This window comes from Chiroxiphia lanceolata, chromosome 2 (genome assembly GCF_009829145.1).
Source record: "Chiroxiphia lanceolata isolate bChiLan1 chromosome 2, bChiLan1.pri, whole genome shotgun sequence".
Classification (NCBI taxonomy): domain Eukaryota; kingdom Metazoa; phylum Chordata; class Aves; order Passeriformes; family Pipridae; genus Chiroxiphia; species Chiroxiphia lanceolata.
In genome coordinates, this window is record NC_045638.1 from 98,570,017 (window position 1) to 98,589,678 (window position 19,662).

The following is a 19,662-nucleotide window of genomic DNA, read 5'->3' on the forward strand; positions in this document are numbered from 1 at the left end:
GATTTGCTTTGTAGCCAAAACCTCTACTGATGCAAATGTGATTCTAGAGCAAGTTGTAGGGGTACAGTGATTTCAAGAAGATTTGATGAACTGTACTTTTATCTACAGTTTTATGTAAGGTGGCCTCCTATGAAGAAAAGAGTATTGTTAATTTTATTTCTTCATTTTTGTTATCCTACCTATACTTTAAGAGAGCTCTGAAGCCTCTTCGCTGCTTGTATTTAGGTGCTGTCTACCTTTGTTTTCTTTTTTTTTTTTTTTAATGAGAATTTATGCACAAACAGGATATTAACAAAAGAACAAGAGACAGTGCATGTTACAAGGTAACAAAGCACAATCAGGCCTGATTCAGACTGAGACAGGCACATGCTTTCACTAAGGCTGTTTGATACTTTTATTTTGAGCACTAAATCAATGCAGTTGCTGTAACAGTTTGTTTGGATACATGTCCGGAATAAAGACAAGTGCTAGAAATATTCAAACACACAAACTATCTTTTATTACAGTGAGAATAATAATAATAGTAATAAACTTAGCAAGAGGAATCAAAAACTAAAAAAGGGATACAAAATAACTACCTTATTGGGTGACATTAAAACAAATACTACGAACAGCTTTTAACACAGTATTAACTAGTGAAAAGGGGAAGGGTTAAAGGGATACCGAAAAAGGGATCTTAACACAATATTATGGATAACTATTAACACAATATTGGTTAGTAAAAAGGGAAATTAAAGGGAAATATTATGTAACAATATTCAGTAATGAAAAGGGGAATTAAAGGAACACTAAAAGGATATTAAAAAGAAAAAGTTTGTTCTCTCAGTTGCTTCCTATCAATAAACTGTGCTTACCCACACAGACAGGCCAGGGCTGTCAGGATCTGCAGCAGCTGGTCGGTGCCCGTGCTTAGCGGGCGTCCCCGCGGAGCAACACAGTCTCGGTGGTAGGATGAGTATCGCTCAGCTCAGCAGTCCAGACACCCCACTTTATCAGTTCCACATTACACTACGTAGGGCCAGTACGCAGTATAAGGTGATGCCTGAGTGGCAGCCAAACACCGCCTGATCATTACCTCATGGCAACAGTCTGCGCGTGCCCTACTTGTAGGGCAAGGGGCGAGCGACCCCTGCCCACAGAATCTTCCTCCCATCATCATCTTTCTCACCCCTATGTATGACCTCTACCACTGTGTTTCAAGGGTAGATGTATCCATCTTGCAGTATGTAGCAAAACTAAGGAAGACCTCAGCTCTGATAATAGGGGATATCAGGCTGACTTGCTAAAAAGCACAATGGACCTTACAATTAGCTTGTACCATGAAGTTACATTGTACCATACTCTAGCTGGTTTCACATCCTAATATGATTCCTTTCTCACGCCTCTATGCTCCATTGATCATCCAATTCAAAAGTACCTCCCTTACAGTTGCTTATCAGAAAATGGGAAGAAAAAGATGCGTTGAGAACAGGAAAATTTACCATCAAGTTGGCATTTCTGTTACTTCTTAAATTAAAAGAACCAATCTCATCCAGTGTATTCTACCACACAAAGCATTTATTGTGACTTCAAAAAGATTTCGAGGGCTTGCAAAGTTAGACAAGCGCTCTTGTTTAACAGAGGTCATCTCTAAGGTTTTGCATGGCAATACAAGTTGAATTAAGTTATTATCTCAGTATGATTATAGTGAGAGAGAAGTAAAAGCTTTGGTGACTGAGCTGAAACAGTAGGCGATGTGAAGGTTATAAGAGGAAGAAGAAAACCTTTCCTTATACATCTGTCATCTCAGTAATTTGTCTGGAGGCAGGTTCATAAGAATCCCTCTTTTATTCTTTGGGGTTTTTTAATGCGGGATTGATTCTCCTGGGTGTATGAAGGAGGGAAAGGACAGCTACAGAACAAGAAGCTGCTGTGCTGGAATTCCTTCAGGCTACCTCCTGGAAGGTGAGTTACGCAATGCCTTAGGAAAACCTTTCTTCTTCTAATGATTGATCATCTTTCCATAGTTAATAAAAGAGAAGTGAAAAAGTGAAATGTAGCATTGCCCAAAGACAGTGGGTCCCCTAAAGAGGTTTGCACTAACAGTCAGGCTCCAAAATATGCTGTCTGCAATCTCCTCTGGAAATGTATTAGCACTCCAGATCAGGTACTTACATCTTCCCAGTGATGAGAGATTTGTCCACTGTTTCCCAATTCCTCTGTCCCCTTCCTTCAGCTCTATCTTCAGATTTACTGTTACATAGCATCGTCTTCATAAAACATCAGGTTTCCAAAACCATATTGCAAACATATTGCATATGTGACTTCATCTAGGCTAAAAAGCCAAAGCACAACCTTCTCTTCCAGACTTCCAAGGAAAGGGAAAGAATGAGCAGAAGGGATCTGTAGGAGAGAATTCTTTTCTCGTACCGAGATCCAGGTCAAACACACTACTCCCCTGCCCTACTGCCACAATCTTCTTTTTTTCTTGCAGCCACTGTAGCTGTTTATGCACACTAAATGTAATGTTTACCGTTATGAAAGTTCATCCAGAAGCCAAAATACACACCCTTCTGTCTTCTCTGGAATAACAGGTACATATTGTATGGTTAAGCTGAGTTAGCTCACAAGTCTTAAGAGACGTGTCTGCAGCTCTACAGGGCTCCAGAGATTTATAGTCTTTGAAAAGCTCTTGTACAACTACAGAACTGAACTTTGAATTTGTAGATTTAAAATCATGTGCTTATGCTTCCCTAAGTTCAGTAATGCCCACCAAGAAGCCTTGATTCTAAGGGTGTCAGAAAGAACTACTCATTTTATTATGGTGTAAAATAAGACTTTTCCCACTGTTGCAAGAAAGATGCTAAAACTTTTCTCTGTGGTAACTGCAGCAAATTGGGTTACAAGAGCTACAGTGCTGTCCTACTATTTTGTGTGTCCATAACTTTTCCTGGTGTAAGACATGGTGGCACAATGAAAGCTATGTTTTAGGTTCTAGTTCATCTTTACTCAACTGGACTGAATTGTTATCACACCAATACATTCTAAATTTCTTTTGTAGACTTTGCTGTGGTTTTCAAGATTTTTAAATCAGAGAACTTCTCAATCTGCACTTGCTGATCACATTTCTGTAGGACACACACATAAGTGAACGTCACATAGTATTCAGCAGGGTTTTTTAATAGTTACAGTTATCGAAGTAGAAATCTTGGGAAGGAAGTAGCTATATTGGTGCCACTGCCCAACACAGGATTAGCAGGAAGACAGTGACAGGGAGAATCAACAGGGGGCTTTAGGACAGGAAAGCAGTTTCCATGGAAAAAGATACTATAGTCACCCTTGCTGACAAGGAAGATGACCATTGTGAGAACTGTGGACAGTACACAAGACAGGTGTTGTGGTCGTTTTAAATCTGGCAGTTTGGGACTAATGATGGTCCCTGGCTGAGGCATTTTTAGCCTGGCACTGTGGGACTAGTTTACCACCTGGTGGAAGTCTAGGCTTATTGCACCATCTTAATCTCACCCTTACACTGTACTGCAGGGGTAAGGTCGGGCAGGAATTTTACAGAAAAGAAGATAAGCTGTTTTTCCTGCCTTGCCTCCAAAAAACTGATGGTAAGGCCTGTTTAGTACATTATTTGCTGTCAAGATACTCTTTCCTCATGCTGTTAGTTCAAAGAAGTTATAACTACAGGTTTTGCCATGGCCAATATTCAATTACCAGTTCTAACTATCTGTCCTGACTAAAAGCAAGCCAAATCCAAAAGCAATATGCCAGATGACACTTCTGCCAGATACTTTCCCAGACTGTGCATGTTTTCACTTTAGGAATTTCCTGAACCTGGTGTGGTTGATCTAGTTAGTGACTATAAACAGGTATCTTCTAAATGCTCGTTCAGTCTCTGTTGAGGATTTTCTGCACCTAGAAAATCCTCAGGCAAGGAGCATGGTGGTCTGTAGGGCTGTCTAGAACACAGCTTTTCTTAGCATCATTGATGACTCCTCATTCTTGAATATCTGAAGAGACAGTGAAGAATTTTTCCTATACATGCCATCAGGTCTTCCAAAAGTCTCTTCACCAGGATGGAGAATCCTAACCCTTTAGCTCCTTGAATGGTGACCACTGTCACCTTGTGCAAAGTATGTGTCAGGAACACATTGCTTACCCATGAAATGCATGTATTTCCCAAGTGAAACACTGCAGATCTGTGTCAGCAGGTTAGGGGATTTCTAAATTAACCCACTGTCTTTAGTAGCTTTTTCTTTTCTCAAAACTCTGAGAAAGAACAACGTTTTGTTACTGCCTGGTTTGAAAAAGGGCACCTTAAAAGGCCAGTTGATGAATGTCTTGGCAGCACTCTGATTTCAGTCTTGCCTAAGAGAGAATCATCATCTGTTGAATCACAACTTTCACTTCCTTCGTTTGCTGAGTTTCTTAATCTTTCATCTCACATTGGTCTAGCTCTGTGGATGGGGAAATGTCACCAAAGCAAACTAGCACACCAGAGATGAACCCAGGGACTGTAGAGGCAAGTCTAGGCAGGAACCTGGGGACTGGGCTGGAGTGGAGAAATGGAGCAGGCCCCATACAGATGAGGGTATTTTGGAGGAGAGCAGACAGCAAAGGCAGAGAGCAGAAGTTTCTGGGGGAAGTTTGTGACAGTTAGTTTGGAAACTACTAATGTTTTTTAAAAGTTAGTTTTCCAAAGTGGGCAACTGCTGCAAGGGAGCCCTCTCGGGTAGTGTGGTTTGCAAGGACTGAAATGGATTTGAGTCAGTGTACTGAAAAACACAGAATCAATTCTTTACTGTCTGTCCAGAACTTACTCTGTACAGCTCCCTACCAGAGATCTCAAAAATGCTGATAAGGTGTAGGATGTTGTAGGGCAGCTGCACCATCTCAGCATCAGACTTCCTGTTTTGTTTATTTATGTAACTTGGCCATCTTGCCAGAGCACGCCTTGTCATGAGGCATTTAATTGTCTTTTCAGCTTTCAAATGAGTGTCCCAAACAATACTGGATCTCAGCACTGCATTATTTTCCCTTTTGAGAACTTCTTCAGTTTCTTTTTTTTTCAGTGTAATAAAACCCAGAGCCCTGTCCTGATGCCTTCCTTCCCTGTTTTTCAAAACCACCTTGAAAATCCCTGGCTAGACTTATCACATGCTCATCACTGGTTTTCCCTAAGGGTCCTGTATCTTGTAACACAAGCCCTTAGGGTTGTTGTCTGGAGAGTTCTTCTCATAAGAGAGCTGTTTTCTTCTCATTCTTGTGTAAAACTCCTGCAACTTTTCCTCTCCCACAAGTGTCAAACTTTTCCTCTCTTCTGGAGCTGAAGGCATGATGCACTAGCTGAATAGTTACATTGCCTCACTCTGGTATTAGTCTAATCCTTCTCTATCATTGTGGTCTGTTTTGTTATATTTAGCTGTAAGAACAGATATTGGACAAACAATATTAAACTGTCTTAGAAGTGTGCATCAAGTCCTTGTGGAACATTATTTGCACCGTCCAATGTAACAGAAAAGTTAATTATTTTTAATACTGCTGTAACATTTCTCTAGATAATTCAAAACCATTTATCAGTGTTAATACTCTCTATTAGTACTCTGGAATTGTGGAAGATACTGCTCTAAAAACATATTGACTCATTCCTGTTATGTTTTCATGGCATTTTTGTCAGCTTCATGAAAGCATGAACATTTTAGAGAGCAGACAGCTTCCTCAAAGAATAATCTTGGAATATAGAAAATAGGCAAAGTTTTTTAGTTCTTATAATTTTTAAACTGACTGATTTCTTGCTAATTTGAAGTCAATGTTATCTGTAGCTCAGTTATTTCAGTTGCACTTTTGTAAAAGACAAATTACTTAACTGTTCACAGTTTTCTATGTTTTAAGTTTTGCTGTACACTTTCTTGTGTAATTTTTTGACAAGTTCTCCATAAACTCAGATGGCAAGTTACAGCTTGCATTGAACAGTGTGATATATTTAATTGACTTGTTCAGCACTGAGGAATTTGAATCTTGAAAAATGTCTCCACTAGCATGTTTTCCAGCCCTTCCTGGAAGTACTGGAAGGTGAACTCTAACAGCTGTCATTCATTAGCTCGAGCAGTTTCTTTGTTTAAAGTACAAAACCCTGGGCTTGTTCTGCAAGGAGACCTACTGGATCCTTGAAGGGTTTGGTTATTATTTAGTAAGTTCAGAAACTGTTGAGATTCCGTGAAATTCTTTTTCTGAAAGTTTTCCCAGTAATTTGTAGGTGTGGTGATGGCAGAAGATAAAACCTATGTTTTATCTTATGTTCTTTGTTTTGTCCTGGTATTTCCTTCTGTGTTTCTACATCTAGTCCCTGCTCCACCAGAGTGTTGTGGGACAGATAGTGGTGATAGTGGTTCTACTGCTGATGACCTGGTATTCAACATATGGTCTGAGGGTGATTAGGGAGGGGATTATTCTATCACAGAACAAGAAGTCCGAGTGCCTATTGAAATTACCAGGCAGAAGGTTTAAATCAAACACAGGCAAGTTCTCTTTATATAGCACGGTAGAAATAAACCAAGACTGATAGGAGCAGGGTGTTACAGAGACCAGGCCTGCAAATGGACTTAAAAAAGGAACTAAACAGATCACAGAAAGGCTTTTAAAGGCACAGATGAAAAACCAGCCTCTGAGTCTGGCTGTCCCTGAACACCAAATTACCAGATCTCACTAGGATATGTAGAGGAAGAGTCAACCTTGCCCTGTTTTTTGTACTCTTTCCCAAAGTACCCATCCCTGGCCACTGGCAGAGGAAGGAGCCTGGCTTTTTATAGGTTTGGTCTGATTCATTGTGGCTGTCCTCATGCTACTGATCCCCTATATCTGTGAAGCAGGAGCAGAATTCATGGTTGAGTACACATGTTCTAGTGTGCAAAAAAAAGAAATGAAAGTTGTCCTCAGTCACACCACAACCTGTTCATGCTTTTAAAATATGTAAGGTTAATGAGAATAAACACATCTCTTGACCTGAACACATTCCCTAGACTAAAAGTGCAGTAGATCCTGGGATGGTTTGAAAAGAAAGAGTAAAACAGCATCAAATTACTCTTAATTCTGCTGTGGTCTTATTTGCTTAGCTCACAAATATTCAAGGATAGCAAGAAAAAGTCTGGCTTCCAGTGTAGCCCAATGCCAAGAATGTAATCCACAGTTTGTCCTTAATCCCAAGAGGATTGTCTCAAATGTTTCCAGTGCTTTTGGCAGGAATATTAAATTACAAAATCTAGGATACTTGCCAGAAATAGACAAAAGTAGGTTCACAGTAAAGGCAGTGCCCCTGCTCTATGCTTCTGCAGAAGCAAAATGGCCTGTCAATATGGACTATTACTTTGAAAATAAATTAAAAGGCCAGCTTCTCATAAGTGTCTTACAGCAATCCATTCCAATTAGTTCCTAGTACTAAAATATGCACTGTTTGGTGCCTACTGATGACAATTCAAGGAAGTAAGTGAAGCAGACCATCTTGTGATTATATTGAGCTTTTCTTTTGAGCTAAAAGCACTTATCTGTCTCATTTCTGACTCAGGCTGGGACCTGAACTCCAGAGCCTGACTTCTGCTTTCTTTGTTGGTTGGAAGGAACTTGCAGAACACAGTGGGGTGTTTCAGATTCACTCTGATACAACCAAGGCCAGAGTTCAAAAATTGCTGGTTTTGTTGAATTTACCATAAGAAGGTATTTATACTTTTGTAAAATAAATCCTGGCCTATACAAGGAATTCCAAGAAGAGAAAGTTGGAGAATGGTAAGGACTTCTTGTATGTATGTCAAGCCTCCTTTGAGACTTTGAGGCATGAATTACATGCAATCAATACTTGCTTTATTTGTCAAGGTGAAATCCCATTTGTCTTTAGAGAGTGAACTTCTGGCTGTTTCTCATTAAATTGTTATACCAAAGTACTGGCTAGGGTACAAGCCCTCCACTAGCAAAAAGGACAAATTATAAACTCTTCAGTTAGTCGATATTGGAAAATTTTCATCTGACATCAGACATGTTGACTTGACACATTTTCCGTATTTCAGAGACACTGGAACATTTGCACATAGAAGCTGTGGATGCCCCATTCCTGGAGGTGTTCAAGGCCAGGTTGGATGGGGCTCTGAGCAACCTGGTCTAGGAAAAGGTGTCTCTACCTGTGGCAGAAGGGGTTGGAACTAGATGATCTCTAAGGTTCCTTCCAACCCAAGACATTCTACAATTCTGTGATTCTCTCTGTTCCACGTGGCTGCTTTTCAGGGTCTGCAGAGGAGTGTCTGACATTCTCATCCCTTCTTGGCTATCCTCCAGTTGTTTCTGCAAGAGATAGAAACACCAATTATTTATTTAGTAATACATTTGAGTTTTATTACTTTATTTGTATTCTCTTCCTCATGCTTTATCAAGAACTGTCCTTAAGATCAGCTAGTGATTTAATTTAGAAGTTCCAGCTGTAGCTTACCCAAAACAAACATCTTACAGAATACCAAAAGTGTATAAATGCCACTTTATTGGCTATTATTTTAACGTAAGAGGAGTCTGAGCTTCAGCCTCTAGATTTTTCACAGTGCCTACCCCATTTAGGTCCCCTGATTAAACAAAACATAATGTAGTTACAGGAAGCTGGTAACAATATTTTATTGCCACACTATTTAGCACCAATGCTAAGAAGTCTTCATGGACGGTGCTGTACTTTGCTGGTGCCTCCTACTAGACAAGTCTACTAACTCAGGCATGAACATTGCAGAATCAGTCTCATATTCTGTCAAGAATGGAGTGGCTAAAAACCACTTTCCTCATTTGTATCAGACAGTTGTGTTTTTTTGTGGTGGTAGGAAAGGGCGGAGAGGAAGAAGTGTTGACCGCAGAGCTGCTTTCATGCTTCTCTTTCTTGCTTTTTGTTGGTCTGAGGGATATTTATGTCTGCCAGCTGGGGCTCACCTGCAGATGCATGTCTTGTCTTACAAAGCTGATTGACTTCTTAGGTGCTTAGAAGACCTCTACATGCTGTTGAATTTGCACCAGCTATGTTGGAAGTCACATCCTGTTTTACATGCATATTTGCAGCCACAAACAGAAAGTAGAACAAATTTTACACTCGTTGCTCAAGTTTTGATAGATGTAAACATGAGACAGCATCTACCTTGTTATTTTGATCCTTTTTACAGCTCTGTTCAGATGAAAGGGTTTGAAAGAATGCTGAAGCTAGAGGGAAGGTGACAAATACGTGGAGGAGCAATGCACATTACCTCTCTTGTGAAAAAGGTTCTGGAAAGCTTAGTAGGCATGAGGCTTGTTAAACCCACACGTTTTTCAGAGAAGGACAGGTATGCATTCAAGGAAACGTTGATGGCAACATTCAAGTTGCTTAAAAAGATAACAGCGCTGCTTTCTAAACCTAAGTTCCTCTTCATTTTAGTTGTAAAACACTAGTTACTTTCATCAAAGGAAACTCTAAGATACATTTTTCTTGTTAACCATATACCTAGTGATATTTTTTTTGTCCCGTTGAAGATTGACTTGACCCTTTGTTAAAACAATACCACAGGTAACTTGTTAGTGTTTAGGAGAAGGGGAAAAGCAGTAGTATTGAGAGAGAAGAAAACTGAGGCTTCCAAATTGTTATTGTCAAAAATGTATGTGACCAAGTGACAGCCTAGTCATCTAAATTCCATACAGCAGTTATTTTGCTTTGTGCCCTCTGTTTTCTAAACCTTGAATGCTTAAGTTAAAGTATATGAAAGCAAGTTATGTACATAGGCTGAAAAAGATAGCTGTCAAAGGCTTTTGGCAAGGCATTTGGACCATCATGCAAACTCCTGTTCTTCAGTTGCAGTGTTTGCTGAGCATCTGTGAAGGAGCATCAGCTGCAGAAACAGCCATTTCATGTGCCTGTACTGCAGTGATATGTTGGCATTGTAATGTGAGGGATTAAAATACATAAAAAATTGAGTGGACCTGAGAAAATCTGAGGCTAAAGTAGACCCACTAAACATACTGAATAATTAGCTTCACTGTAATCAGAAGCAAAATACCCAGCATTCAAACAAGAAATGCTGGCCTCTTTTCTGTGCACCGACAAAAAATGAAACAAAATTAACTGGAACACAATCTCAGATGGGCTTGGAGTCCTAAATGAAAGAAAAAAAAGGAAAAGGACACAAATTCAATAACTGAATTCAAAGCCTCCAGTAGGTCCCAGACTCAGCATGGGAGGATCCAGGAAGAGTGGAGACCAAACCTCTTTTTGCAAATAAGAGGAGTGCCTTACTGAAGGAAAAGAGGGTTAACATAGCTTGTGTTAAAACATGTCTTTGAACTGAAGTTCTAGTTGACTTCAGCGAGGTTTTGCCAAAATACATGTGTATTAGGCACTGAATAGGATTTCAGGACTCCAGGTTCGTTTATGTACTTTATACATCAGCCCTTGGGAAATTGTGGTAATCACTTATCTTCCCATTAGGAAATGACTCTGTAATGATATTCTCTGCTTCTTACTTTATGTTGTGCAGAGTTGGTAAAAGCCTTCGCACCTCAACTTTTAGTGGATGGTTGCACTGCTTAGTGCTGGCATGAAAATAAATAGCAGCAGTTTGGGACTCACGCTGCTTTTCTTTTTGTTTGTTTGTTTGTTTGGGGTTTTTGTGTTGTTCATGTTTGCTGTTGTTTCATTATAACAGCCTGGATAGTATGTGGGGTACTTTAACTGAGAAAAAATTGGCCATTCTTACATTTCTTATTAGCGTTCCTAAGGCGTGTTGGTCAAACCATACTAACTGTAAAGACTGAGCAATGATTAATGAACCCTTTGGAGAATGTAGATGAGTTCTGCTTCACACTCTGATGAGCACAAGGACAGCTACCAGCATTTTCAGAATGTTTGCTAAAGCTGTGAGCTTCAATGTCTGGGAGATTTTCTAGGCCCTATTAAAACAACTTGGTTTGCTGCTGGCAGACTGTATGCTGTAAACAAATTATTGCCATCCAGAAACTCTGGCCACAGGATCTTAGAATGTGTTCACTTCTTAAGCCTCATATTGAGGGATGCTGAAGATCTGCAGCCCTGGTTCTTATTGCTGAGAGCTATTTCCCCTTGGGACTTCTGAAAACTGGCATAATGTGTGCCAATGAGGATCCAAAAATGACTGTGTGATATTCGGTAATAAGCACCCTGGGGGCTCGACCAGTCTTCCTATTCTGCATTTCTGCAGTATGTCATATTATAGGGGTCTGAATCCAAGTGTCTCACGAGCTATGCAATACACTAGATATTAATAGTAGTCATAACTAAGGAATATAGTTTGGCTGCTTTCATCGGAGCCACATTTCAAATCTTGCAGAGCTGAATGTAGAAATCCAGAGTTTCTAGATCTCACCCTTTGTTATTTGAGCAGCAGGCCATCCATTGCAGTAGTTAGTCCATTCTATACACAGCAGTTCCTCATGAAGTGAAATAAAAGCAATGAGATGGAAAAAAGATACTTGATGCAATTTCTGTTGTTTTGTTTGCTCAAATGGCATTTACAACTCTGCAGAGTGCAATTGGAAATAAGGCCTCCTACTGCCAGCTCCTATGCAAGTATGCTGGAAAGAACCATCTTTTCCACACAATTCTCTTAAAATGATATTGCCTGTCACATTCGTATTTGGGCGCTGAGATTATCAGCAGAGCTTAAGGAGAAGTTAGGACATGCTACATTAACCAAGTGCCATCCATTCAAAGATGACTCAAAGTCACAAGATTTATTTAAAATATGTTATAACTTAGAGTTCTTCTCTATTTGCCACCTTGCCCGGGGATTCAGATTTTATAGCTTTAGACCTTTAACCATGCTGATGAAAGACTACTTTTATAGAGGGAGATAAAGGTCATGGGTAGTCATGTGGTTGCATGAGTTAACCTTCAGACAGAAACACCAAATATTACAGTATTTCGTGAGATGGAGTAGAATTATTGTCCTTTTAAATTGCTTTTCAGCACCAGCACCATGGTATTCCTCGTAATTCCTCCTAAGAATATGAATGGACCCCCTTGTTGCTATAATCTCAAGAAATAATAATGAGTCTTCCTTATAGCCATAGGGTGATCACATTTTGCAGCATGTGGGGGCTAAACCTTTTCTTAGAGCGGCGTGCTTGTGAGTAAATGAATGCTTCCTTAACAGTAAGCCCATGTTTGTTCACAAGGCCACATGTGTGCAGGACCTGCAAAATACCGGCCATGATTCAGGCACTCTCATGACACTGAAAAACTAAAAGTGAATGTTGCTGAGAACCATAAGGAAGAACATTATGTAACCATCCTCTTTTTATTCTGTTCTTAATGGCTCATCCTCTGTAAGCAGCAGTGCTATAATTTTTCATGATAGTAAAAATGGAGTCTGAGTGAATGGATTCCAAAATCTCCTCGCTGGCCTCGGTGTAGCCTAAAAGCCACACATATCTAAATGGTAAAATGCAAAACCTCTGTCAGCATTTCCCCCCTGCTGAGCCTTGCAGTCAGCACAAGTGGACCTCACAGCAGGTCTACAACCAGTCATGCTAATGGCCACATACTCAAAGGCACGTAAGTCCTGAGTTCAAAGTCTTGAACTTATATGAACCTTACTTATATAGGAAAGGAGTATCATGACTGCATCTATGCTTTATTTCTATTCCCCAGTGTGCACGTTAAACCAGTCTAGTATCAGAAGATGCTAGATTATTTAGATTAATATACTTTAATTTATTTCTCCTTATCGAAGTGAAAGTTGCATGCATACATCATTTATCACTTTTTTATCATTGCCCAAAAGATAAAAGTTACATTTATGCACCAGAAGGTGGCATATGATGAACTTATGTTGGCATGTACCTAAAATAACAGTGAAGACAGATTCCAGATAGAACTCAGTATAAGCATCTTTTGTTCAACTATGATCTTGTCTGTAAATTTTAACTACTGTAGCCAACCCAAGTTGCACTGGCTTGATGGCTGTCTTAACTCAAGATCCCCTTTGGTTTTGCAGTTTGGGTATGGGGTTCTGGGGTGGATTTTTTTTGAAAGGTGTGTTAAAGAATCTAAATTGCTTTCATTCCTTATGGACAAAAGAAAAGCAATAGCAATTAAAAAAAAACAAGATGGAGACTAAGAAGATAGAGAAGGCTACAGTTTTAAGGATGGGGAAGCTTGAAATCAGGGTGACATAACATTCTTGAGGTCACATCAGAGCCCCCAGCAAAGCAAGATCTCCTGGCCACTTTTCACAGTTTATTCATTCCTACATTTGTATAAGTCAGGAAAAAAACATGCATGAAGGCGACGAGAGAGAGAGAGGAGGCTGTTGTATTCTCGAGCCTGTGTGACTATTCCACAATCAGTCTGTGGCTGTGCCTCCAGATGTTCAGATACACAGGGCTCAATTCTCCCTTTTGGTAAGCAGAATTTAGATCTAAGCCTGAGGATGTATATGTTCCCAGACATATCCTAACCTTGGACCATGCATTGGTACATAATGCCAGATCACCTAAGCAATCTGAAGGGATGTAGGGACCTCACCAATTGCAGAGCCTATGTGGCATAACCTATTCCCTGCAATAGTAAGCAACAGGCAGCCATGATGGTGGTAATGGCAGCAGACAGCAGCCTGTATCCCACAAGTGAAAAGTGAATTGTTTAGATCTGCAAATTGTACTGACAGTTCCAGCCTAATAATCATTTGGGTGATGTGTTTATTATTTTTGTAGCCATTCAGGTAGCAAGCATTATTATTGGAGAAATTCGGGAGTAACTTTCTGTTTTCTTCTCTCGTTTCAGTCTTATTCTTCTAATACATCTTCAGATCATGCACATTTTCCTCTTATCAGATCTTTCTTCCTTTGCTGTATCTCCTTCTGTCACTGTCTTTTCCCTTCAGCTCACCTCTGTTCACTCTGTTCTTTCTACTTTCCTGCCAGATCAGTTTTCTCACTACCGTACAATAACCTGAGTATCCTGGGATGTACTGCAGGTATATGGCTATAGTATAATATATGGCAATATGTGAAACCATACAGTATGATGGAGAAACTGTGGAGAACCATGTATTTATTTTTGTTGCATGTGTGTTTATGATAATACTGTGAGGTCTCACGTAGAAAACTGTTTTAACCCAGACAAGTAACACTCACCTAGTTGTCCATCTTCTAGCTCTGCCATTATTCAGTTTTTATTGATGCAGACAGATTGGAGAGTGCCTAGATCTGAAGGAAACCTCATTAAATATTTTCTCCAGCCCTCTGGTTGACAGTGAAGCAAGTTTATAACCCTAGTTAATGAAATCACACAAAAGCAGGCTTTCTCAAACAGTTACGCTTTAAGTATAACAGTTTTTATGCCTTCTATCTCTCTTCATTCCACCTTGTCATAATCTCTAATTAGAAAAGTCTTCTTAGAGAATTGTTTTATCTTCATTTTTCCAGGAAAAATTCTATGTCATGGCCCTTCTTAAATAATACAGGATTGAAAAACCAGGAGGAAGATGATCAAGGAGTTGCATTGGTTTGACTCAATCAAATTATTTTAGTCAATGCAGGTGCCATTTGTGGGCATTATCCTAAATCAGAAACAGCTGAAGATAATTCAGTCCATTATCTGTTGTTAATTTAATTTCAGATTGCCAGTTTAGTTAAATCAGTACAACCAGTCAGAGTAAAGAGAGTGAGTGGATAGACACAAATCTTGGCATGAGGATCATTGTTGAGATTCTGAAGGTAAATAAATGCATAAAGAATTAATCTTTTCCCATTCAGTCAATGACGAAAGCTACACTGATCAAAATGGAAAGAATGGCAGAAAAAACAACAATGGATTAGAACAATTGTGCAAAGACAGATCTCCTTCTCAGTCATTGGCTTTGGGAACAGCTTGTTGCCTAAAGGTATGTTTTTCTCCTGTTTTGTTTTTTTTTCCAGGACCATCGTGGCTGCCTGTTGCTGTGTTTGGTACTTTTTATAAGACTTGAAATGTTATAGTTAGAGGAGATGTGTTTGATTCACTGATTCAGGAGTTGGGAATCTTCCTGACTTACTACATGTCTACAGTAGAATATCTAAAGTTATTATGAAATATTTCATAGTGGCAAAGTATCTTTGGAAGTATTGTGTGGCTAAAAGGACTTATGGGTATTTTTGTTCCATTGACTAGAAGTGCTCCAAGTGGTATTACAGGACACTGCAGGAATAAAGCTAAAAGCCAACTGAGAAAGATATAGAGGATTTTCTCTAGAGGATTTTCTTATGTGGTATTTAACCATGTTTTTCAAACTTGCATGTGATAATTATGTTTGAATGCTAAAAGCCTTATTTTAATGCTGCCCTCTGTTCACACATTAACTCAGAAAAGGGCATTTGTCCCCACAGTTTTACAAGAAAGCCTACAAAGCAGAGAAAAAGCAATCCTTATGAAATCAATAGTAAGTTTTATCTGGTAAGAAAAACAAGAGCATGGTACAGTAATATAGTACTTGCATACTTGTGCATATATGGATCTGTCTTATCTCAAGGTGACTATGGCTAGGTCTGTGTCAATGACTAGCACAGCACACTGGGAATGGATTTGTGGAGCCAAACAGTGCTAAAGACTGAGTGTTTACACTATCTGCTTTTTTAAGGTAGTTAATTTGGACTGGCTCTGGTCAGGTCCCATGGGCTGACTGCCCTTTAGCAGCTGGAGTATCCAGGTTGAGCTCATCAAGAATGTCTTCCAATTTCTTTTTGTCCAAAAGAAATTCAGTCCATGTGCTCTGGGGCCATTCTGTACCATGAACCAAAGTGCTGAATGTGGGAGCTATTGGGACACTGTCTGAAAAGCATCTTCCTGATTTTAACAGGAATGCTAATGTAGGCACCCCTCCTCAGCTGCCAGCTGATGCTTTCATTTAGTTACAAGGCACATTCATCAAGGTCCTCACAGGAGCATTGGGTGAAATTCCTGTTTGTGATTACTGTCAAGGGCTTCATTGTTGATTAATTTCCCATTTTTCAGCGCAGGTGAAATATTCTTTAAAGATGTATTGCGAACTTTAAACTTTGTACCTGTGTATCTTATTTTGTTCCTCTTTGTAAAGCCTAACGCTTAGTCCACCTGAGGACTGAGTGTTTCAGTGGCTTTCAAGAGACTTCCAGTGGTTTAGATCAAGCTCACAGATTCTACACTGTAGAACAAAAGCATTTTCAGAATTCTTTAGCATATTTTTCTCTTTTGTATCAAAGGGCTTTTTTGGAGGGCAGATCCTGGGATCAGGGGAGTCTCTTTCCAAGTGGCTGAAGAATTGGACAGAAATGAGGGACATGTGTGGTGAAAGGAGGACTGAGGAGGGAGGGAAGCCTTTTGTATGTGTGTTATTCTTTTCACAGGGAGAAAAAAAAAAATGATACTAAAGGGTAAGATGCTTGAGAAGAAAAACTAAAGCATGGGAATGGACATGCTTTAGGGCAGAACAGAAAGGAGGGAGCGTAGCAAGAAGATACAGAAGAGAACAAGACTACTGAAAGGGCATCCATGTAGAAAACAGTCACCCAGGACAAGAGGTAGATTGCATCTCATGGATGAGTAAATACAGAAATCACAGATTTGAACAAACTGGTACCTCATGAATGTGGCTCTTAATTTGTGGAAATTTGTAGAATAACTTTACTAGACTTCTCTGTCGGTTTTATCTTCAACTGCTAAGAAATTTGTGGCATACCAGCTGAGCCTTAACCAAGAGATCTGATTTAAAACTCAAAATGGCTATAATGAAGGGAGGAGAGGGAATACTGGGTGTATGTGTGTGGTTTCTTAAGTGTATAGTTGACTGTGCCCCATGATTGTGTCTTGTGGTTTTATTATAGAGAGCTAAAGTATGATCCAGTAGAGGAGGTAGATCAAGAAGAGTTTAAGGCTTTTCTAGATAGCTTAACTCTTTGTTAAAGGTGGCTACTTACTGTGTAGAAACCTTCAGAGCTTGCATTCCGTGGGTGAAGGGAGAATGTTAATAGCCAGACTACTAAGTTTCAGATTTAACAGCAGTTTTGTCTCTGTTAGTTCCTTTAAACTTTGGCCATTCAGTCATCTGCTGTAGATGTTACTGGAAGATCCAAGCTCAAACAGAAATACCTGGGCTGTGAAGCTGTGCTGGCCAGTGCACCAAGGCTACAACAGAGAAACAAACTCACTCTCTCTTTTTTTATTTTTTTCTTTTCAGTTCATTGCAGTTTTTCCTCTCTTGAGGTGTGTGTGGGAACACCTGACAAGAAGCACTCTAAAAGCTGCTGGTGTTATGGAGATGATGTTTATAGACTCTCACTACGATATTAGCAGCCAGCTGGGTCAAGTGTCACAGACCATACCGCTCTTGTTTCCTGAAGGTGTTTTCATTTGTAGGAATCATTAGTGCAACTTTACACTCATTGAGTAACTCAAACAGTGAAAACTTGGACTGGTTTAGTAGCCACTTACATTAACAATGTCTTTCAATTATTTCCTTCTCAGGACTTTAAGGAAGTGTGACAAATACTTGGTAGGTCACCCTAGCAATGCTTTTTACAATTGTTTGGCAGCACTTGAAAATCTGAGTCATGTCCTTTCCTGTTTTCAATTTTCATTGGGGAACTCCCTCCTGGTACTTGACACTTCACCACACCAACAGTACCCATGCCTACTTGCACACCACAAAACATTTCTCATGTTATCCCAAGTGATCTACCTCTGCAAATATTTCAGTATTATAAACAGTCAAGGCCTATTTTTGAGCAAAACTCTAACTAAATACTGAGCTTGCCTCCCTTGTTTTTTGGGGGGGTTTGTTGTTGTTTGTTTTTTAGTGATTACATTCATATGAGCCAACTTAAATAAACAATGATTAGTATCCAGTCAATGGACTCTTCTTTGCGTCTTGGTTCAAAATTGATTTATCTTTTTTTTACATTGTTAATTGCATTTTCTGTTCCTTTTTGGCAGGCATAATTATCAAATACACTAATCAAATGTCAAAGTGGAGATCTTTCATCCTTAATTTTTTTGCTTTACAAAAATAAGGGTTACCTAAAGTTTGTAGTATAGTATTTAAACACGTGTGGGAGTAGAATTGTTTTAGACCACACCACAGACAGATACCAGAATGGTCAAACCCTGCATTTTGTTTGCCCAGACAGCTTGGCTGTCTCTCTGTTGTCTCTGAGGATTGTAGATATGCTTCATCTTAAAGATGCTGGTAAAGTAACTAATCTGATTCCGTCTCTGTTGAATTCCAGTTTATGGTATTTGAGTTTAAGAAGTTATTTCCTAGTCAAAGGTATGGGTTAATTGTTGTTTTATTCTTTTCCCCTCCTGTTGTTTAGGGAAAGCTGGTTTTGCTCAGTCTAATCAGCTCAACAGTCAAACATTGAATCTTCCACATTTTCAATAAAACTGATTGCTAAAAAAGTGCTAAAGTAGTAAGGTGAAACCAGTTGTGGCAGTGGTCATTCTAAATATAGTTTTGCAAATCTCCACATGCAGTTTTCTCAATGTAGTTTGAATATTTTTTTTCCTTTAACTATCTTCTATTTTCGTGGCAAATATTTTTGGAAATGAATACTTTTAAAATAAAATTTTAAGTTAATAAGAGGCTTTTCCTCTTCAAACTAGCCACTGCAGTATTTGCAAACAATTATCTCTTCTTCAGACTTGCCTGTCTGTCTTTCTAAAGACACAATTCTGACACTTCCCAAACCAGAGGCAGGAAGGGAGAACAGTCAATTGCCATTGCAGATGACTCTGAAAATGAACAATTCTGGTTTCATTCCAAATTGCCAATGAAAGGTAATTGCTAAGCTCTCCACAGAACAGCAATCTGAAAAATGTTGGCTTGCTAATTTCGACAAATTGGGACTGGGGAAGATTAAGAAAATGTAGACTTCCAATTTCAAAAGCCCCTGAGTTTGCCATAGAAGCTGGGGTTTTTTTGTTCCTTTTCAGCCCATGTAGTGGGATGGCAGGAGAGGGAGGGGAGCATCTGAGATTCTTTGATTTCTAGACTACGGGGACAAGGAATCTGAAAATCCTGACACTCCTTCCCTGGAGGGCTGCCAGGATCTGTAGGGCTCCTAATATTTCTGACTTTGAAAAAAAAAATAAAAAATCTGCCAAGACTGTAGGCCAAGACAGCACAGAAGCACTCCCCAAAGTCTGTCTGCTGAACTTCTGAGATTTCAATGAGTAAATCAGCAAGAGTTCAAGCAGGATCCCAAGGGAAAAGTGCCTCTTGACTTTGATTTAAAATGTATTCCTTAAAAGTTCCCTAACAACTTTAGTAGTAGATGAGGAAAAGCAAGCACTCTGCGTAACAGTAGCTGAACATCCCAGGGAACATTGCCAGCAGTGACTGGCTGCAGTCAGATGCAGCTAATACAAGCCTCCTCACAGAATTTCTGCCTCTTGGTGTCTCCCAGTGACATCACATCTGTACTGGCTTAAAACTAAACTGATCCCCTTCCTTAGTTTTACAGCTACAGCTTGTCCTGATCTTCTTATTCCTAAGCTCTGAAATGCTTTCAGAGTCATCTGACAGTTGTCCACAGGACATGCTGATCCCAGCAATTGAAAACTGATCTGGATCACGATGTGTCTGAACTGAACTGCAGTATTGGCTCAAACTCTCCTTTTTCAAACACTTTGGACAT

At 39.5% G+C, this 19,662-nt stretch overlaps 1 long non-coding RNA gene across 1 annotated transcript; it reads left to right on the forward strand.

The window, feature by feature from the left end:
- Positions 1-1,851: 1,851 nt before the first annotated feature.
- Positions 1,852-17,849, forward strand: LOC116782388. The gene is made up of 3 exons (XR_004355222.1): positions 1,852-1,944; positions 14,770-14,897; positions 16,231-17,849. It is a non-coding gene; the product is annotated as an uncharacterized LOC116782388 (long non-coding RNA).
- Positions 17,850-19,662: the final 1,813 nt, after the last annotated feature.